This window comes from Miniopterus schreibersii, assembly GCF_964146895.1.
Source record: "Miniopterus schreibersii genome assembly, chromosome: 15".
Taxonomy (NCBI): Eukaryota; Metazoa; Chordata; class Mammalia; order Chiroptera; family Miniopteridae; genus Miniopterus; species Miniopterus schreibersii.
Genome location: NC_138115.1, coordinates 2532728 through 2559363, shown reverse-complemented (window position 1 = coordinate 2559363; position 26636 = coordinate 2532728). Strand labels below are relative to the sequence as shown.

The window sequence follows — 26636 nt, the reverse complement described above, 5'->3', positions numbered from 1 at the left end:
CCTTTCTGATGTTGTTGATTTACCTTGTTCTCAGTTATTTGAACAATGATGTTTCAGATTTGAGGGCAAGATAAAACTGAAAAATTAAAGCACGACAGCAAGGTACTGTGACACAGCGCACCAGCACTCAGCCCGCGTCCTCACGCCTTTAACCGGGTTTGAAAATGAGACACGCTGCTTGTGTCCCCATTCATTCTTCTCATCCTAAATTAATTTCTCTTCAAACAACCGCCAGCTTGGAAGAGGGGCTCAGAGAAGATTATTCCTACAATCCTAAAGCAGAGGCCCAGTGTAGCTCTTTCCAGATAATTCTGCAGAGGACTGCTAAGCTAAGAGGTACCTATGCTTTCTTTTTTCTTAAATAAAAGAAAATAAAGCTGAATTTTATGAGGAGGAAAAATGTACTGCACAGTCTGAAATGACTAAAACGAATGTCCAGAAATATCATGCTGCTTCCCAGAAAAGAATCCTTTCACACTAAACAAAAACAAATTAGCTTAGGGGTCCAAGACTATGCCCAAATCTAGGCATGCAGGCAGGTACACATAAAGCTACACTCCTCCTTTGCCCTCAGAGATCTACAGCTCATCAGAACACAGCTCCTACACGTCCATGAAATGATGTGTACAGAGATATATAAAATCAATGTATCACAGAACAGCTCTCTCAATTTTTACATAGCTTCTTCTACAAGAGAATGCACGTGAACCAAAACACGCAGCAGTGAAAAACATGTTTAAAAGGTACTAAAAATAAATAACCCAGTATTTACAAGCACTAGAATTTGTAAAACTTGGACTAGTTAATAGCTATTTAATGATTATAACCCCTTGTCGTGGAATTCGTATTTTAACAAGTCACACACAAAGGCACTATTTACGTATTTATTTCCTTGAACGTTCATCATCTGCTGCTGCACTGTCCCTTGCTTAACCCAGAAAGAGCCACCTGAAGTGGATTCTAGTTGGCTATGATATTTGCCCAGTTACTAAGAACATAGTTTTAAGTTTCTCTTTAGTGATGTTCATCTGCAACTAACCCACACAATAAAATGAATTTCTCCAACCTTCTTTATCGCCAATTCAAATTTTACTCAAATTTTATATCAAGCTGAGAAACTGGTTACAATGTTCTGTTTCAGATAACTCGAACACACTTCTGCCACATTAGCCCAGATAAATCTGGAATTTCATGGCTTTAAATTAATCTGTATTTTAATTTTTCTGTATCTTGCAAATGTGTGGAGGCTGCCTGGAAAGTTGCAGAACTGGTCAGTGTTTTGAAAGAGTTTATCTTTCAAGTGACAGCTCCTGACAATGTACAAATACAAAGCAGCGATGGTGAGGGTTTTGTTTTTGAGGGACACTTAACTGCAAACAAAAAAAACATCACGCCAACCATTCCTATCGCAAGCTTTCTGATGATTTATGGTTTACCAACTGAGCAAGGTTATGCAACAGTGCATGCCTTTAGATACATTATTTCAGCTAGTTGAGATTTAATTAAGATCACAGCCTCTAAAATCCCTGTCAAATGAAAATTCTGAGAAGACAATACACTATATATCCTCATGCAGAATGTTTCCATTTCATCCTCTGGAAAAATATGAGTTAATCTACGTTTCTATGGCTGCAGACAAAAGTTCACTAATTTTGTTTTCTTTTGACACTTTGGTTGTTTTCTATTATATGTCATGAGATCATTCCCTTCCAAGGAGGGAAGAAAAAAATCGAGAGTGAAACACGTTGCAGAAAATGCACTTGACATTATTATCTAACATTATCATAGCTTGGCTATGATGTCATCACATTTTCATAAAATCAGCCCTGCTTAGAAGAGTTTCATTTAAGGAAATGTGTTTATTTAAAAACACAACACAAACAGGAAGCCTACCTTCCTTGAAATACTCAGATTAAAAAATTGACATGCTATGTTTCTCATTTCCTTAACTGACCAACTTTTTATCAGATGAGCAGCACATGTGGGTAGAAAACAAAGTTCTGAGGGCAAACAGGAGGCTATAAAGCCCATTGCTTTCACTCTGTAAGTAGCCTTTAGTGTAAAAAAAAAAGTCTTTAATAGTTTTCTCCTTACAGATTGGTAAAGAGAAAATTTGTAACCATGTGGCCGTTCACATAGACCAATGTATTTTCATTTGCATCATGTTAATATTTGTTGCTTATCTCATGCCTTAGAAATGACAGGTGCTTGCAGTCTGGCTCTTGACAGGCCACTACACAAATAAGTGTCTGGCCTGAAAGGGCTAATGCGTACTAATGAACAATAAATCGACTTGATTATCAAGTGTCAACCAGGCTGTTCTCAGTTCAGCTCTCCCACATCCCAGAGTCAGTCAGTCAGGTCTCTGGAAGGCAGTCTGTATTTTGGTTTCATTTTTACACACTTTTCACTGAAATGTGTCAGGCAGCAACAAAGAATCACATAAAATAGAAGTAGACTCTTTTTCAATTTATGTAAAGGGTACCAATTTGGAGAATCTGCTTCTGTCTTCACTTGGTTTACTTAGTGATGAGTCAACATTCAAGAAACATTCTTTTAAGCAGCAACAGCAACACATCAAATCCAAAACGAAAATCTTGAAAGTGATCATGTTTGAGGCTCTGACAGTGACATCCTAGCTTGAACACTTTACAGCACCACCTTGGATTGTACACTGTACACATTCCTCTTGAAAAATCTATTATGGAACAACAACAACAACAACAAAAACAACAAAAGCAACACAGGGCTGCTTCTAAAATAAAAACATCACTTGATTTTTAAAAAGTGGCTTCTTTAACACCGACTTCCTAGTGATAAAATAAATGTAACTTATTTTTCCCTTAGGCAGATTAGTCACTGATAGTATGATTCACATTTCCTGTTATCAGGCTTAATTTTCCCCAGAAATGTGTCACTTTCAGAATGTTGGAATCTATGGAAATTAGATGATTTGCATTTTTAAATTGGCTTGATTAGAACATTTGGTCTGTGTGGCCAAGAATATGAAATTATTAAATATTTTATTATAACTGGCAGGCCTTGAAGGAGTTAATCCCAAAGAGGAAGAATCTATACGTACTTTGCTCTAAAACTTTACCACCCACTTCCTAAGGATCCCCCCTTCCCGCCGGGGCTCCGAGGGGGTGGGCGTCCCGGCGGTTTGACAGTGGACCGGCCGCGGGCGGAGGCCGTCCCCAGGCGGCGGCCGCGCACCACTCGGCCACCCGCGCCCTGGGCCCCACCTGCCGGCGCCGCGGGGCTGCAGCCCCCGCCCCCGCCCCGCGCCCCGCGAGAGCCCCGCGCCCCGAACAGTTACGCGGAGAGCGGCCCGCAGAGGCGGCGGCAAACTGCCAGGAGCCGAGCAGCAGCTCCGCGGGGCGCCCGGGAAGCGGTCAGGTCGCAGCCGGACCGGCCCGCCCGGAGGGGCGCCCAGGGCTGTGCCCGAGTGGCCGCGCAGGGCCAGGCCCGCGGGCGCGGCCGGAGCGAGAGGAGCGCGGCGCGGCAGGACTTCCTCCAACTCCGTCACGCGCCCACCCCGTCGGAAGGCGGCGAGCGAGGGAGTCTGCGGGCCGCGGCTCCCTGCCCGCCCGCCCCGCCGCCGCGCAACTCGCAGCAAGTTGGAGAACAGCGGCCGCGGCCGCGGGCCGGCTCCCGGCTCGGCGCGGAGCGCGGGCGCTCCCCCGGCGCGGCGAGGCCGGGACGGCGCGCGGAGCGCAGACCGGCAGGGACCCACCTGACACCGTCCATGTAGCCGCCGGGCGCGCGGAGCCGGCGCGGGCGCGGGCGGGGCGGGCGCGGGCCGGCCGGCGGGGCGGGCGCGCGGGCGAGGGTCCGGCGGCCTCGGTGCGGCGCACTGCACGCGCGGGGCTCGGCTCGCGGGCTGACACACGCGCCGCGCCCCCCGCCCCGCCCGCTCCGCCAATCACAGCCCGCCTGCGAGCGCGCCGCGCCCTCCGCCTCCACACAATGGGCCCCGCGCCGCCCGCCCGGCTCCCGCAGGTGAGCCCCGCGCCCGCGCCCGCGCCCGGCGCCGCCGCCGCCTCTGCCCGCGCCCCGCGGCCGCCCCCGCGCTCTCGCCGGGCCGCGCCGGCTGCGTCTCGAAAACCCACGGAGCCGTCCCACCTTCCGGAGGCCCCGAGGGCACCGGGCCGGCGCGGGGCGCACGCCGCGGGCTGCAGGCGCGCCTCCCTGGAGCACGGCCCGGGCGAGGGAACTTTCGCGTCACTTGGGGACCTCAGGAGCCGGGCCCTGGCCCGTCCCCCGCGCGGCTCCCAGCGCGCACGGGCCGCCGCGACGGGGAAGTGCGTGGCCGCCGCGGCCGCGTTGCCAAACCCAGAGACTTCCCCTCGCAGGCGCGGCTGCTGAAGAAAGCAACTGACACGTCCTGAAGAAGTGCTTTTTAAAATTCCTGTCTTATTTATACAACAGCAACAGCAGAAGCTACTCTGCACAAGCGCTTCAACGTAACCTCTATCAGAAACAGCCCCTGGCCGTGACTGCTGCCTAAAGATGAGTCCCTTGTTTTTTAAAAAAGTCACAATTACACTAAACTCTGTTGGCTCAACTTACACGACTTAGGTGCCAGGTCAACTTAGTCAATTTCGGCTGCTCTAGAAATCACCTCTCCATTTACCATCTTTACAGAGAAAAACTTCTTGGCCTATACTTAAAACACAAACAAACGTTTTTATTATTTTTCTCAAAATAAGGAAAAAGAGTAGTGACATCAATAATTATTTTCCTTCGATTAAAAAAGAAAGCCACAAACCCTAACCCAGTAATTCCAGGTTTGCTTGAAAGTATTTTTCCATGTTAGGTGTATTTTAAAATTCAGGTTACAACAAACCAAAAAGCATATTGATAAAAATTTCCAATCCAGCCAATGCCTGAATTTCAATAAGGTCAGCAGGGGAGCACACAATCCCCCCACTAATCTGGCTGCGAGAGACAAAAGCGCCCATTGACTGTCAGCTCATGATCAGATGTTACATGAGTCCAGCGCCACGGCTCTCCATGCGAAAGTGTTCCTGGGTCAGGTAACAAATTTATTAATGGAATTTTTCAGGCCGGGAAAATGTGACCCCGCCCTTCATGAATATTCAAGAGAACCAAGGGTGGTCCCTCGGGGGAGGGGGAGAGGGACCTTAAATCTGCCCAAATTTACCAGGAATCTTAAGAGTTCTGACTCTTAAAGAGACAAGGTGCTCCTCTGGGAGGGACTGGCAGGGCCCCAAAGACAGAAAATAAAAATATAGGAAGTTCTCTTCAACCAAGGCACAGTCAGAAAGTGGAAACGGTCATTTCAAAATACACGTGATTTTTTTCAAGGGCATTACAATTATTTTGAGATTTAATGCCTGTGAACAAAATTGGGTGCATTTTGAATAAGCAATTCATTCTTTTAAAAAACAAGTTTTTCATGATGCACCCATAAAACTCATGCATACTTTTACAAGCTGGACTAACTGCCTTGTTTTCAGGTCAGTGTTTATCAGCTAATAGTCTCCAGAAGCATCAAAACCAACAAGAAACAAACAAGCGAACAACAAACAGTACAGCTGCCTGAGGCCCAGCTGTGGGATGAGCCTCACACAGAGTGATTAGTGATGCAGTGCGGCAGTTACACAAGTACTAAGTGGCATCATGTTGGCTTTAAGCACGTGGGACCACAGAGAAGGGGGAGATCAGTGGGAGCAGGAGAGGTGTGGGAAGGCCGCTCGGGGTGGTGGTGTTTAGAGGATGGATGGTTGGATAAGGGTGAGGTGACAGTTTGGAGAGGCAAGTGGCTTAGCGAGCTAACTCAGAGGCCACCTGGAGCCCTCCCTGCCCTCTCTCCAAACATGATCAGTGACTCAGACTACTTGTAGGCAAAGAAATGTGCCATCAGTGATAAGCCTGGACAAGCTGTCTATGCCCAGGCCGGCTTGATGAATTCTGGACTCTGGGATGCCCTTCCATGTGTGTCTGTCTACCTGCCCTGTTCTTGGGGTTCACTGAGAACCGGAATCTTCCACTGCTGGAGTACAATAGAAAATGTTAAAACTTGCAGTTACTTACAAGACTTAGTTAATACCATTTCCTCATCACCATGAGGGCCTTTTGGAAAGGCTGGGTCAGAAAGGCTGGGTAAAAAAGACATTTGGATTGGGGAGGGCTTTAGAATTGGTTACTCTGCCATAGGGTCACATTTAGTTTTCAAAACTTGAATAGAAATTCCAATCCCCACTTTATAGAGGAGGAAACTGAGGTTCAGAAAGGCAAAGTGATCTTTTTTCACACCGAGCACCACAGGTCGCATGGGTGAGCAGATACTGAATAGTTACAGAAAAGAGAGGCCATGATAACATAAAACAAGTGGGGGGGGGGGGGGGTTGCTACAGTTTAAGAAAGAGTGAAGGAAATGCTAAGTACAGTACTTAAAAATATTTTTGATGCCCACATGCTAACACCCACAACAGATATAGCCCTTGTTCAAACACCACATATTAAGAAACCTATCAGTTGCTAAATGAGTCCACTGTGCAGCTGGGCTGTGTACTTAAGAACAGATTACTACGATCCCACCCCAACTCTAACCACCAAATAGCACACCTGGGACTAAAATCATGTGTTATGTTTGGGTCTGCAGAGCTTTAGCCCTGACCACAGAAGAAGGTGAAAGGTTTTACTACCCATCTGAGCTGAGACTGAGGGAAGAGTCAGGACGGAGCGTCAGGTGGGATTCCTGCGCACACCGAGGAACGCACAGCAGGGAGGAGGCACAAGCAGCCTGCCTGGCCCATGTGGGCCAGCTCCAGCTGAGTCCTGCTTTGCCAGAAGCTGCTTGGAAATAACCAGAAAAAGACATGTGAATGGACACCAGCTCCTCTATTTCTAGCAACACTGAGAGCAGGAGACCTGCCCAGATAAAATCAGTTATGGTACCACGATCTCATAGGAGTTGACTGCACTTTCTGTTGCCTGAAAGTTGATTTGCCAGAGTCAGTGAAATAAAAATTGATGAACAATTTGATGGGTTGAAAAATCAACTGCATGATGAGAGACCGAGACCTTAATTCAATTCTCCATCTTCTTCTAAAGCACACTTGTGTTCACACTTATTTCTTCTCCCTTTCTAATTAATATAGTGGAGTGCCCAGAACACATCCTGGAACGACAACTTAAAGATCTGAAATGAATTCTGTTGTTAGAGAGAGAGCACTGAAACAGGAATACAAAATTCAGGCCCCTTGCTCCACTGAAGCTTGAGGGCTGCCCAGCAAGGGCCCTGCTTTCCCATTCCGAACCTTTCCAAAGACCGCCAACCAGCAGCCAATTAGGGTTATTAAACTGCAACGGCAATAACCAATCCCTAAGATCTGGGCATTTGTCTCCAAGGAGCCACTGTTCCTTCTTGATTTAATCTGTACTTTTACTTAACATAAATCAACACATCATTCACGTACAGGTAGAGAAGTCAGGTAGCTCGATACTGCGTATGCTGCTGTTGTTTGTGTTGACAATGAAGCTACTAATTATGCTGTATTTTTCCTGTGCCTGCTTGGCCAAGGGAAAACAGTGAGTTCTCGCCGTTCTACAGGAGTTTAAATTTCTCTTTATGACATCCTTCCAGTTGCCATTAGCATCCTCACGTAATACAACATTCTCTAAAGCCAGTGTCCTACTTAATTTATATACACATGGCATGACTTGTCAACCTTCAGGTGGCTTACAGATATAAGAGGTATATAAACTATGGAAAACACTTAATTCCCCCCACCCCAGATCTTTCACTCTAAATGTAAAGTCATTCATAAAACATCACTAGTAAACGAAGTCACATATGGAAAAGAAAACCGACAACATTTTATCCTAACTCTGCACCTGATCAACAGTAACAGCTCTCTCCCGATAACACTATATAATCCCTTGTTCGACTATAATGTAAAATGTATAACTGAACTGCTTCTACAATAGGTTAGAATGGATTACACTGAAGTGCACACAGTTCTCACAAGGTGGGAAGGAAAGCGTCTCGCAGAGAGCTTTATTGTTCAGACACCCAGGAAAGAGAATCGACACCCCCCCGGAGCGAGTCCTTGCCTCCCCTGCAGAGCAACAGCACACACGGCAGCCACGTGCAAACTCGCGATTTTAAGCATAACCAGAACTGGGTCACTGAAGGGGAAAGAAAAGATGACTGGTAGGGGATGAAATTACATTTGAATTTTTTAAACATTTAATTACATAGAAATCACTGAATATCAGATAAAGGCAACTAGCCACCTTTATTTAGTAAAATCGTCTTTTCCGGAGACCTGTCACGTGCAGCAGGCCTGCTAGGAGGCACCGGGAGCGTGTCCCTGCTTGCCCTTGGAACAGTGCTCACAGGTCTGCCTCCCAGGTGAGGCCACCCTTCTGTGACCCTAGGTTGACACACCCTCATGTCAAAACCTTCTTTTCGCCTGCCCTCTGCTGGTAAACCAGCCAGGATTAGGAAATGTCAACTATCTCAACGTATTCAAGACAACTTTTAAAAGCTGGAGAGAGAAAAGACACATAACGAACTGTTAACTGGAATATATAAATTAAGACACTTTAAAAATGGAGGAGGGGCGCTTCTGGTGAAATATGGCACTTTTAACGTAAAAACGCACATTCGTCTATTCTATTGCCTGCTTGCTCACAGCACAGGACTGCCAAACTCTGTATTTTAGCTCGCCTGAGAGAACAACCTGTATTATGTTGGGCTCCTTGCCTTCTCTTTTGCTCACTCTCCAGGGAGAGCATGTCGGCGCATTTTCAATAAAACACCTTCTTAGCAGTGAAGGGCCACTGTTCCCATTTCAATGGTCCCTAAGGTTTCATGATACAGGATATTTAACTGACTTGCAGCTCAAGTTTTCCTCTGGCATTCATGAGATCCACATAAGGGGGGAGGGGTAAAAGAGGCGCTTTCGCCTATCCTTTGTTGAAGAAAACAGTTACCTTCAGATTGGTGGGGAGACGTGGCTTATCCAGAACGAACAGGGTGTGCTCCCATGCCTGTCCCCACCACCGGATCTAGGCCAGCCTGCGGGAGGCTCTGGGCACTAGGGGGGATTCTCCCCAGCAGCAGCAGGGGGGCAGGGTTTAACGGTGCCAGTCCCATCCTTGTCAGTGGGCAGCCGGGGCCTCAGGAATCCCTGCCTACCATTTCAGCAGTGTGACTCTGAGATGGGAAAATGAAGTTCAGCAGTTGCAACCTCAAAAGCATCTGGGAAGCAGCACTCTTGACGGGGCTTTAGATGCCGAGTGAATGCTCTTACGCAGAACGCCCAACCCAGCTGACAATACATCTTACCCGGGGCCGGCCGCGCAGGGCTGCGGAATCCCCTCCGAAGATAACAGCCTTCCACACTGTGTGGCATAGAAATGCTGCCCAGAAAACATCTTCTGGGGCCCTACAGCCCTCTATGAAGTCTCTTTCCGTAATAGCCACAGCTGTCTCTCTCTGTCACCTAGCTCTAAGAGCAGCCAAGCACTGTCTTCTTTTGTAGAGAGAAGTTACAGGCTAGTTCTCGGGGGTCGGTGTGGAAAGGCCTGGGGAGGGATACGGTCAGCACTCAGGGACAGAATCTGGAGCCCACATCAGACAGCACAACCTTGGGTCTCCACTTCCCACTCTGAAGGCTCATGTGGTTTCCAAACAGTTCGAAAGTGGGACTCACCCAACAGACTGAGCTTTTCTCGTCCAAAGCGGCCTCGGCAGTGTCTATTTAACCCTGAGATGAGGCAGCACTACTAGCTATGGCAGGGCTCTAAATGACTTTGTCATGTGTTAATAATGTGATTGCCAGCAATCACTTCACCTCTCTGAGCCCACACTTCACCTAAACAAAGAAACAGGAATGAAATATTCTCTATAGTTTCTTTAACAACGGTAATAATTACCATCACTGATGGCTTATGACATACCAGGTATACATGTCACACTAGCAGAGCACTGACCTCTAGGTATTTTCTGGCTTTCAACTAAGGTCCTATATAAAACTATCAGGCTCCGGCCAGGTGGCTCAGCTGGTTGGAGCATCTCCCGTGCACCAAAAGGTTGCGGGTTCAATCCCAGTCAGGGCATGTACCCGAGGCAACTGATGATGTTTCCCTCTCACATTGATGTCTCTTTCCCACTCCCCCTGTGTCCCCCCTCCCCCTCTCTCTAAAAAATCAATAAAAACATATCTTCAGCTTAGGATTAAAAAAAAAAAACAAAAACTACCAGAAATATAGTTTGAAAAACATAAATAGAATTTTAGAGCTCAAGGACCTTGGACACTATTGTCATGTCAATGGTAAATCAGGGAACAGAGAGAGGAAGGGAAAAATGCTTTTGGGAAAACAACTCAGAAGCCCCTATTCTGATCCCCTCTAGGTCACGGACTGGAACATCAACAACTTGTGGCCCAGGAGAAAGTCGCATGGCATGCTTAAGTCTGCTGGGCTGAGCTGTGCAGCCTCAGGTGACGCCTCTAGAACCACTGGACTTCCAAGCACATGCATGTCCTTTGTCCTTGTGAGCCTTCCTTCTTCTTTGACCACCCAAGCTATCTCCACCATGTCTGCTCCCACCAAAATGATCTTCTGAATCTCTTGTCCTATCATCCAAGCCATTCTCCTGCTTCTGTCTGTTTCATTTTGGAAAGGAGACAGGAAAGGGAGCAGTTTCATGTGTGAGGGTGCTTCTGGTGGGCTGTGGCATTTCCACTGCGGGTTGAAGCCACTGGTAATGTTTAGGTTGGATATCAAGGAAAATTGAGAAGCAAGAATTGCATCTCAGAGATAGCAGGCTGCTTTTGAGATCTAATAAGCCTTGTCTTGAGAAGATGTGTATAGAAAAGTACGCAGTCTGACTTGCAGGCCAATTATTTATTTTTTATCCTTTAAGTGGCCTTTCGTCCCACATGAAGGAGAGCAGTGGATGAGGCCGGGAGCTTGCAGGTCCTACAGAGCTTCCTCCTTTCACACAAGGCACCGTGTGAACCATAGGAGAAACGTCTAATGGATCCTAATTAACTTAGTGATGTCCAATTTTTGAAATGGGGCAGGATACATCTATGTAATGTCACGTGGTTAGCTGTTCTGACACCCTTCATCCATCACCATCCATCTACTCTCCACTCTCTTCTACTTCACGTGGCTCCCAACTTCCTCTTGCCTTGGCACACACAGTGTAACACAACAGGAGTAACCCGTCACCTCTGGCCAGACCTCCGGAGCTGCAGAACCCTCCCATACACTATCCCCTCATTCTCTTTAGTAACCCACAAAACAGGAACCTATTATACCCACCGCATGTGGAGAAGGCTAACTGGCCCGGCGTGTGAGGGATGTGGGTTTGATCCAATCTTTGTTGCTGACCAGCAACGTAGGGGAGTCACAGAAGCTCACTCTGTGCCTCCTCACCTGTACGTGGGAGCAATTATCCGCCTCATAATGGGCAGATGTTTCTTTTACTATCTTTTGAAGGGGGTGTCCATTTTTAAACTCACTTTCCCTAATTCGAGAGCACTGGTGTGAATCTCTGATCCAGTGATGGCAAGGACCTGGTCCACAAGTGTCTAGCACAGCAACGTGTCCAATGTTTGTAGTTGTCAGGGGACTTGTCTGAGGTCACCTGGCTGGTTAATAACGGCTGGGATGTGATTCTCTCCTCCAGAGCTCAGTCTTCTACATTAGGGAGCCACTTCATTACTGGTTACAGACTCGGGTGCCTTGGAGATAACAACAGCAAAATAAGGGAAGGGCTGGTCCTGGGAAGAGGGCGGCCGAGACGCACAGAACATGCTTACTGTGAGCTCATAATGGGTTTGGCACTTTCCATCACGTCTCTTAATCCTTACAACAACCCCACAAAGGAGGCATGATTGTTGAAATGAATTATCCAATATTGCACAGCTGGTAAGGGGACAGGTGGGACTTAAATGACTACAAACAAGGCTTCTGTCCTAAACGCCAAGCTGAGGACCAGGCTGGGCTAGAACCGAGCCTGGAAGGACAAAGTGGCTGGTCCGGGTTCACTCCCTTGGAAAACAGATGTAACCAAGAGTCACTGAGTAATCAGCAAGAATGGAAGCTGAGATAATACCAAGGTAACTTCTAATATTCTCTGCTCCTTACAAGAATCCACAGTGACAACCCTGGCGGCCACATGACTGTGGTGTCGCCCCTGCACCTGTGAGCGACACCACCAGGCTGCTGGGCTGGGGAGTGGGTCTAGGCCTCGTGTATGCTCTGGAGTTCCTTATCCTTGATCAAGGAGTTTCTCACACTCTCATCTTCATTGCAGAGAAGAGAGAAAGACACAGACAGACAAACAGGTGGACACACGTCTCTCCTCATCTGCTTCCAACATGTTACTGAACACCCGGCAGGGGCCCAGGAGCTCTGGCCTGGACGGTGCCTGAACAGACTGGGAACAGACAGTCTTAGATATAAGATAAAATATCCCGGTGATGAGGCTTATTGTCGTCCCTTATCTTCAAAGGCACCCCGACAATTTAGTACGGTAGCTCTGGAGAGACTGCCGTGAATTCTAATGCTGGCTGCGCCATCCTCTGACTTCACTTTTGGTAAACTATAAACCTCTATGTGCTCAGTTTCCTCATCTATAGAAGGAACTAATCCTAGTTCTTCTCATCGACAGCTGTTACACAGATGAACTGAGATTTAAATGGGTCAGTGCCTGGCATAGTGTAAGTACTTAAATGTTCCCTAATGTTATTACTATTGGTACCCACACACTTTCTTCAATCTCCTACCTAAAGGCAAAATGTTTTCTTACCCTCTGAGATTCTTGTTTTTGTGATGTAGGTAGTGTGCATCCTGACTCCAAAACTGAACTATGCAGCTGCTCTTTCTTCCAACTAATCTCCACAAGGGAAGAAGAGATTTGGTGGGTTTGTTTTTAAATCCAGGCTAATGAGGCAGCCCCACTCTCACGTCCAGGTTACCTCGTGTGTCACACCCACTGCCTTTCATCACTCGGGTATGTGGAGGAGTTTGATGTTTGTTAAAGTCTTTCTCAAGGACCCACTGGGATGGTCTGGGGCGGGGGGCTCTTCTCTGAGTGCCGAGAACATGGACGTTGGCCAACATGAGACCTAATTTATGGCACCTTTAGCCTATGTTTTTGTGATATTTTGCTACTGTTGTCCCTGGGAAGGAAAACCTTTGGTGGAGCCCAACTACCGTGGCTTCAGAGAAGGCTCAGCATGCACTCACATTTTAGGTCATGGTTTAATAACCCCATGAACTGATTTTAAGATTCCTTTTAAAATTTCCAACATTCACACCACCCAAGTAAGGAATGGGACTCTCTTACTGCTCAGAGAGCTCATGGCATGGAACCAGCAAGCATCTGATCATTTGCTGAATTAAAGAAGAGAGAGAGAGATGCAGTGCAGGGAGCAGAGAAGAGGGGTTCCCTCCTCGGCCTAAGGGGAAAAGAGGACTTCTAAAATAAGACAAGGATTGTCTTATTTAAGGATAGTGCTCCACCGGAAACTTTCACATGGGAATTAACATGAGCCGTAACACAGGACCGAAGGACTTAACAAGGCTGGGCAATTACAATTGGTGCTATGTCTCCCTTCCTTTCAGATAAAAGAGTTTTTCTTTCTTTCCCCAATTTCTGCTCTCAAAAAATGTATTCCTCTCTTCCTACCCCTTCTTTGTTTCTCTGTTATTGATCTGCATCGTGCCCAGCACCTGGCAGTCCCTTGTAGCCTTGCCTCAGCTGGCTCCGACACGCACATGCACTCCCCCAAGTCAGGAGGGCTGATGCTGCGCTTCTATCCTGGCCTGTTCTCAAACCAGTGTTTTTGGTCTCTCCCACCTAGAGCTTTGGACTCGGCACGTGTGACGCGCCTCTGCAATCTTTCCGAGGGTGAGTCCGACACAGCCAGGGGGTGGGAACCCCTGGCATAATGCTGAGGAGCACGGACTCGGGCATTAGATATTCTGATCACCACAGGGTGTCGGAGAACGGTCATCTTATTACACAATTAGAGGAGCGCAAGCGTTGAGAGGATTCGCCTTCACGTAGGGGCAAGCCTACGAAGCATTAAGGACTTGCATGTCAGCCGTGCAGGAGAGGAACGGGCGCAGCGGGCACAGGCCGGGCCGCCACTGGGCGTCAGCAGTCAGCCCCGGCAGCGAGGCTCGACCGCGGAGCCAGGCGGCCTCGTCTTGGAGCACGTTCTCCAAAGGCGGGCGGCGCTGCAGGGGGGCTGAACGGGGCTCTTGTTCATTTGTATCCACTGTTCTTTTCTAACTACGTTGGGGGGCAGGAAGGACAACTGAAGTCCTGTCTAGTTCTATGAAACAATGTTCTAGAAAAAGAGAAAGAAGCCACAAAAAGGTTCAACAGAAAGTACTTCTCTATTAGGCAAATCCTCCTCCTGGAAAGAAACACACTCACACACACACACTCACTCACACACACACACTCACACACTCACACTCACACACACACACTCTCACACACACACACTCACACACACGTGCGCACGCTCAAGAGAATGGGGAGCCTCTCACTCACTCAACCTCTCGCCACCCGCAGCCCCCAGCGTGGGGGGCCACGTCCCTTGCGTCCTGCCCCTGCTCCCTGTGCCAGCCAGTTCAGCAATCCGCCAATGCGGAATCCATTCATCAAATGCCAGAAAGAGAGCCCTGTACCCCAGAGCTCCTCAGCAAACACCTGATGAATTTATAAACAAATGAGCAAACCAATAAATGAACTGATGTCCTCCTTTCCCTTCCTCTTCCCTCCGCTCTGCTTCCTTCTCTCCTTCCTTTGCGTTTCATTGAGGTTTCAAGCACATATTTTCTCTAATCTATAAGCTCCAAGAGACAAACTCTGTACTCTTTCTTCTCTCAATCTGTAGTACATACTGCACAGCGGAAAAGAAAAGGTAGCTAAGTCCACAGGAAATCGTGCATCTCCACAGGTAACATGCACGTGCAAGGACCAGAGAAGTATCTTTATATTGTTAAGTTGGGGGCTAAAATCTTGTTGATAACAATTTTATATGAGTGACCTCATAGGCAAAAAAATGCAGTGATCAACGATCAGATTCTTTGACTAAAAATCCAAATTGAATACAACTATGACTCAAGGTGTACACAAATCTATTTAGATTTTATAACTGTGAGTGGACTCAAGTCACTCAGGCCAACACAACTGTACCTACTAGAGGTAGAGGGCTATCCAGAGTTTTCAAAAAAATCATCCACCTTCCATTTGCCTTGCTAATGATGCCCAATGAAGACTCCTGAACGGAGGTAAGTCCGGGACGGTGGGACAAGCCACCTGCGGAGCTGCGGCCCACCCGAGCGCCCTGCACGCGGCTTTCAGTGCTCACGGCGGCTGCGCTCCAGCCTGTGGAGCCTCCTGTCTGATGCGGCCAAGAAAGAGAGAGACTGGGGGGCTATGGGAAGGCCACAGCCCACACGCTTCGTTGGGGCTACTGAACGGTCCCAGCAGCAACCTTCACCCTTTCTTCAGAACCGGAAGACGTGGAGCTGGTGCAACCTGTGCTTCTCTTCCCGCCACCTGGATGCTGGGGATTGCAGACTTAAGGGACCACGTTAATCCCAAGGCGCTGGACCACAGTGATTCTGCCCCTTCCTACCCCTTCACACTGTCTTGCTGTTGCCCCGTCCCCTTAAGGAGCTAAATAATCCCGGGCTCTTCAGCATTTGCTATGTGATCTATATACAAGGCCTTTCACTCTGGTCTGCCAGTCCCGTTAAATGCAGCATCCGGGAACGAGCTGGCACTGCAGGTGCCATCTGTCTAGTCCAGAGGAGGGCAGGGCCTCAATCCCTCTCTTCTGTTAATGCAGTCGAGGGTCCTTGGTGCCCCTGCCCCCACAGGTCACACTGGCTCCTACTGATTTCAGTCACACCCTAATGGTCACGCGAACTACTGTTAGCTGGAGCTCTCTACTCTGCATGTGTGTAGAGGTCTGGGCCTTGCTTTCATTCTCATTTAACATCTTTTTCATTTTGATACAGAAGTTTAGCCTGTATCAAAGGTCTTCTTTAAAAGATCTTGATTCTTCATCTCAGAATATGTACTCTTCCCCTCCTTCCTGACACACACTTTTTGTCACCTCTAAATTCCTCAAAACTCACTATCTGAATGTACTATGATTAGTTTTCTAACTCTGCACAGGGACACCCTGTGCCAGACTGAAGGCACAGCCTCGGTGCAGTCCCTCCTGCACCCTCACTCGCACCTACTGTGGTGCTTGCATCGTAGTAGGTGCTTCAGAAGCCACTGCTTCTCGTGAACAGACATACCTACTTAATCTGTGCCGCAAGCTAGTGGAGAGATCCTGCCACCAGTCCACATTTACACGGAGGGAAAGTGAAGTTAAATCACTCACTTAGAATCAGGATCCCATTACCTGGAACCAGCATTTAAGAACAGTGCCTAGAAAGGTTAAAAGACACACTAATTACTCATTTCAGAGCAGGACCCCCAAATCGGGCCTTGCGCCTCTTTGCTTGCATCTCACGAGTGTGGAATGAGCCTCCCCAATCAATCACCTCTCCTACCAGCTTTCTTTTCCTCCTCTCTGCAGAAATAGACGTGGCTCAAGAATTTCCAAATTAAAACCTGGCAATGGTTTCTATATTCTTGTTTCCTAAACCTATAAATCAAAACTGTCTAAACAGGTCATAAATGTTCCTCGGCAATATAATGGGAAAAGTTCTGATTTATGGCGCTGGTAGAATAATTTTAAATAATTACATAAGAGTTTAGAAAAATGCAATTAGCACCTTTACAAGTTTTTTAAAATGAAAACGAATCTCTGGAGATGACTGTTCCCAAACACAGACAGTTAAAACATAAAAATAAAGCTACAAGATGCAACTGTGCAAACAACCCTATGGAGACAGGGCAGGAGCTCCTACGTGCAATGAGAGTCACTAGCACGACCACATCAGCACACGCCTTAACTCTGACGCCTCACCACACGGTGACAACACAACCAGCGCAGGTCATTACTGAACATCAAAATCAAATTACCCAATAAACATCTTGTTTCTAGTCAGCCCCAGCGGATGCCCCTCCCGCTCTGTGCTGGTTCCACACATCCCCGACCGTCCTCCGGACGACTCCAACCCTCCCACCTGCTCCAGCGAACCTGGCCGATGTCCTTCCTCCCTGTTCTCTTCATCTGTGACTCATCCCCTCCTGCAAAACCAGCCTTCCACAGATGAAGTCGCTTTGCACACCCTTCCTTCATTAACCCTCACATCCCTGGGTACCAAAGAAAGGCTTATCACCTCTGAATTTCCTCCTTCAGGCTTACCAAGAGTTAGTCGTCTTGGTTTTACCTGACCGACTAATTTCCCAAGCTCACTTAGGCCAACAATCGCCCTCCTTGTCCCTCACTTAATATTCTTCACTGTGGCCCATCGTGCCCACAGGCCTCTCCCCAGCCTTTACCTCCACGTTCAGCTCTGGAAGGAGCCTAACAAGGCCATCTCAGACTAAACTAACTTAAATTAAGCATTCATTGCTTAATGCTACCTGTTACTCATTTTTTTTCCCAAATTTATCTTGGATTAGAACACTAAGCAATATTGCAGAACTTGACTTTCTACAGGATTTTTTCAGATCCAATGGGAATCTGAAAAGTGCTACAACACCCACAGATCATACGTAGAAATGATCCAAGGTACCTCCCCAGTTCTTTCAGTCACATTCACTTACACTCAGGGACTATATAAAGAGAAACTCCCAGCCACCATCCTGGCCACGAGAACTAAGAAAAAAACTTAGAATCATAGCAACTTTTATCTGGAATAGATTTAGAGATCATTTTAATCCCACCCCCTCATTTTCCAGATAAGAAAACTCATGCCCAGGAAGGAAAAATGACTAGCCAAAGGTCATACATCTAAGTAGTTACTGGCAGAACCAACACCAGAACCCAAAATTTCTGACTCCTAATTAAGCATTCTTTCCATTGCCTCATAACACCTGGCAGGCAGATAAATGAGGAACCACAAAAACTAAAACAAGCAACCTCCAGCACACTTTTTTTTTTTGGTTGGGGAGTATATAGAAGACAATAGTCTTTCTGTACTTGTTGCAATCAGCAGTGCTTTTTATTTAAACTACAAATTATGAATGAAAAATACACTTAATTATTAACTTACTGAAGGCACCAAGAATTAAGACACCTCCCATTGCCACTTGTCTAAAATCCATGTAATTGTATTTGGCCATTAATCTAGAGCTGAACTGTCCAATAGGGTAGACACTAGTCACATTTAAGTTTAAATTAAGTTTAAATTTAAACTATTTAACTTTAAAATAATTACAATAAAATAAAATTAAAAATGCAGTGTCTCCATCACACTAGCCACATTTGAAGGGGCCAATAGCCAATGTGGCCAGAAACTATCATAATGGACAGCAAACACACAGAACATTTCAACCACTTGAAAATTCTACCAGACAATGCTGACAGTCGAGGACATCCCAGTCTATGAAATGAGCATAATAGGAAACCATTACAAAGATGAATTATGATTTTGAAATACAGACTTTTTCCAGCAACAAGGACTTATAAAAATATTCAAGGCCAACTGTGTTGGTTTCTGACGAGGAAACCTAGTCCTAGGAAATTTATTTACACTGGTCTCCCAAGCTTTACAAGCAGTTAGTCACAGGGTTGGGATTGAATGTCAGGTGGCACTAACACATGGACCTCGTTTTTCCACTAAACTTGTTGGCTGGCTGGACACTAACAATATGATATGCCTGCCCTCCTGAAGATCAGGAGGAGGACAACTTCTACACAGCTAAAGGAAAACTGAGGTACAGCAATTTACCCCGTATTTATTTTGGATTGACGTGATTTTAACAGACACAACTCTACCTGTGGGAATCTGGAGCGGGCAAGCGGCTCAGTGCAGACCATTCCGCATATTCCCACCCCTTTTCCATAACGACCAGGCCCAGGCACAGACGATTCAAATCATTCAGTCAATTCCAAGGCTTGTTGGAACCAAGGATGCTCTCTTTCCTACCAGAGTTGTCCAGCTATAAATATGGGAATCTGGAGCACTCAGAGGCCATCTTGCTTCAGCAAAGGGAGAACCTGACAAAGACTGAAGCTGACACAAAGAAAAGCAGAACAAAGGCTGAGCCGGGCCGGGCCTGGCCCCAGCTGTGTGCCCGGCTAACCCTTGAACTTGGAAGTTCTGTGAGACAACAGACGTTTCCCCCATCACTAACCAGTCTGTTAGGTTTTCACATTTGCATGTGGGAAGGTTCTGACTAATACAGGCACTTCTTTCCACGGGGAGATTAGGAAGTAGTTATATTAATACTTCCAATCCACCTTGAAAATCATAGCAAGAGGAAACCTCCGATGACAAAGGCCATGATGGCAGTCTGGATCTTGGTCCATGTAGTGCCATCCTGGAAGGGATTCCCCAAGTCAACCCCAATTATACTCGAACTGTCCCAACCACGCACCAGTCACTAGGTTTCAATAAAAACATATGCATTTTTCTTTCGAATCACCCAAATTTACAAGTTTCTTATCACGGTAGGCATGCAACATCACTTTAAAATTCAATAAAGTGTCTTCTACTCACAAGCCCTGGGAATTTCTTCAAGACATTTTCACCATCTGAAAAAATACAGAAAAATCCCACCAAGGTCTCATGATAAAAGCTGATTAAGACTTCTTGGTCCAGTGGGTTTCCATTCAAAATTCTTTCACTCTCCTTTTCCATAAATTCTGCACTGGATCCTCACTCTTGGGTCAGTTTCTCCCTTTTTCCTGAATTTGAATTTAAAGTTTCACTTTTATTCTAGTTCCGGTTTGCCAAACTATGTCAATCATAATTTCATAAAGTCTGACAATAAATAATTTACGCTGTCTGTTAGCGACTATTTTATTGTGCTCCATGTGTTCCAGGGACGTCCACTCTGTCATCTGGTGGCCCATTTCACAGTGTCCACTGTGCACACCATGCTGATTGAAATCACTTACTAAGACCCGGCTATTTTAACAAGATAGATTTTTAACCGATTAACCTCCCCTTAAATAATGTTAACTTTTTTAAAAAGGCTTTGAATCCTCCTTTATAAAATGACTTTTAAAAATTAATCATTGTTTAAATATATAGATTTGGACATAAAATAGCTGTTCTCCATCAGTGCCTTGTATATTTATTTCATTCAACAATCTTGTAAAAATGCACTTATTTCTGTGCGTTGTGCTTTCTCTCCAGCTCATCAACAGGCTGGAGCCACTTTTTCACTTCTCTTCATTACCATTCAGCATTCCAAAACCTCACTCACTCTCCTGTTGTGATGAAATTCTAGCCAAAGATTAGTGAGGTCCTTTGGCTTAAGATTTTTACTCATAATGAATATTAACTTGGTGGTTTAAATTTTTTATTTTATTTTAATCTTTTAAAAATCAATTTGAGAGAGAGAGAGAGAGACTGATTTGCTGTTCCACTTATTTATGAATTCATTGGTTGATTCTTGTATGTGCTCTGACTGGGGGGTCGAAACCACACCTTCGTGTATCGCTCTAACCAACTGACGCAACCAGCCAGGGACTTACCTTGGTATTTTAAAGTCATAACAATTCCATCAAGTTCTCATAGCATTATTAGCATCTTTTGTTAAGTGTGTGTCACATGCTGGTGTCTCTGGCTGGATGTTTTATGTCCCAGCTTTCGTTTGGTCCTTACCTTTATCTTGTGAGGTGAGTATAGTTCAGAGCCATTTTACAGACACACAAACATAAGTTAAAGGTTAAAATCTTGCCTGAGGGCACAGTGGCAGGTCAGGTTTGGACACGGTTCCTGTGTCTCTCAAGACTGGATTAATTCTTCTGACTACACAGCCCACAATTCTAAAATCTGACCTGAACTTACACTGAACTCTTTCACAGTGGTTTTCTTTGACACTAGAATGCAGTGTCTCACGTTGGCTGTGGACTTCTCCACCTTCTGTCCTTGAGGGAGGGGCAAGAGGAGAGCTCTGCCCACTGACTGCGCGCAGCACTAGTACCCAACCGGGATGGCAGTGGGTTCCACCTTAGAGACCCCTGAGCCCTGCCTGAAAGAGAATCTTCTCATCTCCCTTATGTGGAAATGCAATGTACGCATGCCACTATTATGCAATTTACTGAGATAGAAGTGTGGCCCTGGCCCGGTGGCTCAGCTGATTAGAGTGTCATCCCAAACACCAAAAGGCCTCCAGTTCGATTCCTGGTCAGGGCACGTGGGGAGGCCACTGACCAATGTCTGTCTGCCTCTTTCCCTCTCTCCCATCAATAAAAACATATCCTCAGGTGAGGATTGAAAAAAAATTGTGTGTGGGTAAGTGTACGGGACTAGGTGGGGGACTCACTCAACAAACGTCCTGCTAGTTTTCTCTCTGCAGAATCTGGAACAGTTGTTGCCTTTGCTAATTTCCAGGGTCTCTGGCTGGTGGAGAGATAAGGGCGGGAATCCAGGGCTAGAGAAGTCAACTCCACTCTCGCCAAGTCAGTCAGTGCAGGCAGGGACTGAAATTCTGAGTTCTGTCTGGCCAGGCACTTTCCAAGAATGTGCCTCTCTTCCAAACCATGCACAACGTCTAAGGTGACCCTGGGCTGCAAACTTCTGCCCCAGAGCAAAGTAGAAAGCGAGTTATGTGAAGTCAGAAGCTATCTGATTGCGCATCACCTGCTGCACTGCGTTGTCCTACTCGCATCTGTAACCTGTTCCCGGAGCCACAGGCTCCCCTGGGCCGGCACTGGGGCATAGAATCTATCTATGCACAGCCACGGAGCATAAACATTCAGGAAAAATAATGGCTTTGGAAGCGCCGGGCACCCTACCCAAACCCCAGCTACATGTGTGTTCACAGATGGAAAGGAACGGCTGTTTACCCTGAAGGCCCCATAAGGAAAATGCAGTCACCTTTACAGTAAAATGCTACTTACTGTTCAACGTGCAACAAACTGAGATGAAAGAGACCGGGAATGAATTCGAACAAAGAGCTCTTACAGGACCCGGGATTTCTTCGGGTGAGTCCAGACCATTCAAAAACTGCGGGCCTACCGCACAGCAGCAGAGGGCTGCGGGCTCGCGTCCGTGGGGGCGTCCGTGGGGGCGTCCAGGAGGAGAGCCCGCCCGCCACACCGCTGCCTGGCACTCCAGGCGAGCTTAGCAAAGTCAGAGATCTCATGTTGATTAACTGAACAGAAGAAACAATGCAGGTTTTGTCTGGCAAAGGATTATGCAACATATTAAAGTGAAGGTAAACAGAATCAGGTCTCACCAGATCGACTCTGACCATTTCCCGGATGCAACAAACAAGGGCACGCATTCCTTGTCAGTGTATCACAAAATGACAACAGAGCCACCCAAAGTTTCCCACTGAGGGCTGCCAACAGGTATTGACAAAGGCTTAAGAGTGTCTTTCTGAGACTTCTGTGGTTTAGCACTTTGTCAAAACAGGATACTATTTAAATTAAAATTTTACTGATTCAAGTTCAGAAAAACCCTGCTTTGCTGTTCTTTTATAACCAAATTCGTGGGTGGGGAAACTTTGACCTTTCTTTTTTCTTTTTTTTTAATGGTACTTTATATGGGTCTGAGAAGGTACTATATTTAGCAAGCTAGTTTTGAGAACTAAGGTGTCTAAGCAAGATGACTATCACTTTCTATGAATTACTGTACATGTGAAATCATAGGCTTCTTACATTATGCAAAAGCAGCTCAAGTGAAACAAACAACAACACCTGTTTGCACACATAGTTTTGTAAAAATCTCTGTGGGGGGAAGAAGGGGAAATACACGCAGAACCACCACAGCACAACGTGCCGGCCACGTGCATCTCGCTCAGCACGCTTGAAGCGTCTCTTTCAAGAAGGCTAAGCAGGGACTCGAGACTATGGTCAAGAGAGCGAAGCAAATCCAAACCTGAGGCCGCAGGGCCCAGAGAACCCTGGAGCTGGGGGGCCCACGGGCCTCCACGGAGGTGGAAGCACAGCCAAGTCAGTCTGTCTGGGGGTTTTCCATGTGCTGTCCCCTCAATCTGAAATAGTCTTTCCCTTTGCAGACTCAGTGCCTCCCTCAAAGGGCACTTCGTGAAAACGGGCATCCCAGCGCAGCCGTCTAACCCGGGCTCTCATCCCCGCCTGTGTACTCCCCGGCCTAAGCGGGCAAGGTTGGAGGAAATGGGGAGAATTTGTGAAAGACTCTAATGCCTCAAATATTTTTGTCAATTCATCTCTTCTTCGGTCAATCTCTCTCTCTCCTTAGTCACAGGAAAAACTTTTAGTGAGGTGAACCATACTTTGGCCGATGACCCTGAACCAACAGTGTACCTGCCTCAGGTCACATGTTGGCCTTTCACCTTTCCTTCTGTCCTTGTGGCTGAGGGATGTGACATCACTCACTTCACACAGGCTCACTCAGGCCTAGTGAGGAGGCTGCTATTGGTGGAGCCTCGCCTCTGAGACCACCCCATGGGTTCCCACCATCTGGTATTCGTGCTCTGTGTGGTCTCCTCCAATACGGGGCCAGGTCTGGTCTTTGTGAGCAATCACTACAGCAGAAGGAATCATATGTGATTTCCAAGTTAGGACACAAAAGACTTGGGTCCCTCTGGGGGAAGCCAGCTATCATGCTATGAGACTCTCAAACAACCCTACAGAGAGTTCTTCATCAATGGGAACTGAGGGGCTTCTGTCAAAAAGCCGTGTGAGTGTGCCACCTTGGGAGGAGTCCTGTGGCCCAGGCCAAGCCCAGCCTCACACAGTGACTGCAATCTCTTGAGAGACTGAGCCAGAACCACCCAGCTGAGCCACAGAAAATGTGTGAAACAATAAATATTAACACTGATGTTTAAGACATTAAGTTTTGGGTTAACTACAGCGTATCTGAACCTCACAAGGGAAAGCAGGTCTCATCTGCTCTAGTTTGAACTTTCCCGTTGCAGAAAAACATGCCTCAAGCTCTGTCCTTGGGGTGGGAGAGTCAACTGCAGAGACCTAGTGACCTGAGAAAGCTGAGGTCCAATTTCCACACGGGCAACCAGTTAAAGACTATCAAATCTACAATCAGGAGGTACAAGGAATCCAGAACTCCAAAATCCTGGCCTCTACCTGGCCTGTCCAGAATCCAGAAGCCCTCTCGACTCTAAGGTGGACTGTTAATGAAATGTTTGGCCACTTAGAAGAGGGCTCGACGGCAGACAGACAGGTAACTGAAACATGGATAGCAGTTTATTTGAAGTCCACAGCAAAGTGGAAAAGGGCAGTATTTCTGAGCTCCAGATAACCACTGCTATATAAGAATGTTGCTCAAGCTTATGATTTTTTTTGGTTTGTTTTAGGATAAGCTGGAAAAGAAATTTTAGTAGGAAAATTCTAGATTTCTTAACCTTTGCAACCAACTCCACAAAATGTCACTGTGTGCAAATGAGAGCGTCTAGCCTGTAGACAGACCGTAAGTTGGAAATTTCTAATGGAGAGTCTATATCTTGCTTCCCTCATTCTTTCCCCATTATAACATAAATCTCAAAATTCTGATTTTCAATGAATTTTGTTCCCTAAGCCTCTTTCACATTTTTTTGGACAGTTCCATGCTTTTTAACAAAACATTCCTGTCCTCTTTGTATCAAAGTTGCCATGATGGCTGTTAGAAAACATTTGCCCCCTTTTTCATAAACACAGTAAATACTGTGATAATGCAGAAGTGAAAGAACAGGCCCTTGCAGGTGTGAGAGAACCAGCCCTGGGGGGAAAAGGCGCAGGGCAATGAAGAATGACAAATAACTCAGTCCCCAAGAGAAGCAAGCGACCCCTGACGAGAGACCTTAGTAAAAGACAACTTCAAAATCTACGCTTCCCTTCCCAACACATCAAGATCCAAGAAAAGTAAAATTTATGAGGAAGCTCGCGTATTCCCGGATCCTCTTGGAACACCCCTGATGATAAGAAAATAACTACAAATTCCTCCTTAGAGTGGCGAGGGGACTTGGAGGGTCCGAATGGGACAGGGTCAAGCTGTGCCCTGTTCCTTCTCAGCGGGCACAGCTACCTCAACAATCACAAGAGAAGTAGACCCCTGTACAGAGGACCTACCAGTGTGCTCAGCAATCTCTACATTTTTCTTTGGCTGCAGAATCTTTAATTCATCTGGTGCATATGGTAAATTATGACCATTGCAATTCTCTCGGGAATGTACAAAGGAACTGATAATCGCCAGTCTCTGTCCATCATCTATCACCAATGAAAACTCTCCATATTACATAAAATTCCAATTTTTTTTGGTGCAGGCCAGCCTGGGACCTCACAAGTGATAACCCACAACCAATATCATGATATAGATGATTAGAACAAAGCTGCAAGACTAAGTCACATTTTGAGCACAATGTGTCAGTCTTGTTTTAATTCTCACCTAAGGATATTTTTTCCATTACTTTTTCAGAGAGAGTGGAAGGGGGAGAGAGAGAGAGAGAGAGAAACATCGATGTAAGAGAGACACATTGATTGGTTTGCCTCCTGCATGCACCTCGACCTGGGGCCAGGGATAGAGCCTACAACCGAGGTAGATGTCCTTGGCTGGAATCGAACCCAGGACTCTTCAGTCCATGGGCCGACGCTCTAACCGCTGAACCAAACGGACTAGGGCAGATTCTTTATATAAATAATTTTTAACTTAATCCTCCAATGTAAACTGAGGGATAGATACTTTGACTTTACAGAATAAGTGCAGCCCTGGCCAGTTTGGCCCAGCGGTTAGAGCACTGGCCTGCCCACTGAAGGGTCCCGGTTTGACTCCGGCCAAGGGCATGTGCCTCGGTTGCAGGCCCCATCCCCGGCCCCAGGTCGAGGAGCGTGCGGCAGGCAGCCAATCGACACGTCTCCCTCTCCGTCCCTCCTTTCTTCCCCCCTCCCCTCGCTCTGAAAAGCAATGGAAAAAAATATCCTCGGGTGAGTTAGAACAAAGAGAAGAGGAAGTGCAGAAGCGAGCCGACTTGGACAAGGTCACAGAGTTGGTCGTGATGGTTTTTGAATATGGGTAGATCCGACTCCAGAGTCTTAACAGCTGAGTTTAGTTTTCTCAACAACAGCTCAAGCTAAAGATTAAAGGCAACCCCAAGCTTTTTCCTAACTAAACAACATATTGAACCAATGAACTTAATGCTATTATTATTAATATTCTAAATTATTAATCATATCAGTGTTGATAAAGCAAAGACCAATAAGCCCCACACCTAGGTGGGGCAGGTGTGAGAAGCACAAATATGAAAGGATTTAGAAAGGAGAAAGGAAGTTCAAGGATTTGGCTTTTACAAAGCCAACAGGCAGCCAGGGTGTGCCAGTCTCTGCCCGAGAGAGAAGGAAAGAACAAGGGTCCCTGTGGGGCCTCGGCGCAGTATCAGTGGAAACTCAAGGTCACGTTCCTCCCCTTCTGACTGAGGGAAGGCGGAGGCCGGTCTGTGGGACCAAAGTAAACTTCGATAGAAGGAAACTTTCAGAGGAAATGATTTAAGCTTTTTTTGGTGAGGAGCGTAATTTTCAAATGCTCTTTTGAAGTTCTTATTTCCATTTTGAGTTTACACA

At 46.6% G+C, this 26636-nt stretch overlaps 1 protein-coding gene across 11 annotated transcripts in view; it reads right to left on the bottom strand.

Annotated features, from left to right (window-relative positions):
• FOXP1 (forkhead box P1) overlaps positions 1–26636 on the bottom strand; it is a 540979-nt gene that overhangs the window by 95465 nt on the left and 418878 nt on the right. Inside the window, exon 1 of one of the 11 annotated variants that reach the window (XM_081159207.1) lies at positions 3737–3812. The exons of the other annotated variants lie outside the window; for them this stretch is intronic. The gene's annotated coding sequence lies outside the window, so the exon portion shown is untranslated. Of the gene's footprint in view, positions 1–3736; positions 3813–26636 lie in introns of those variants that run through there. 11 annotated transcript variants of the gene reach the window in all.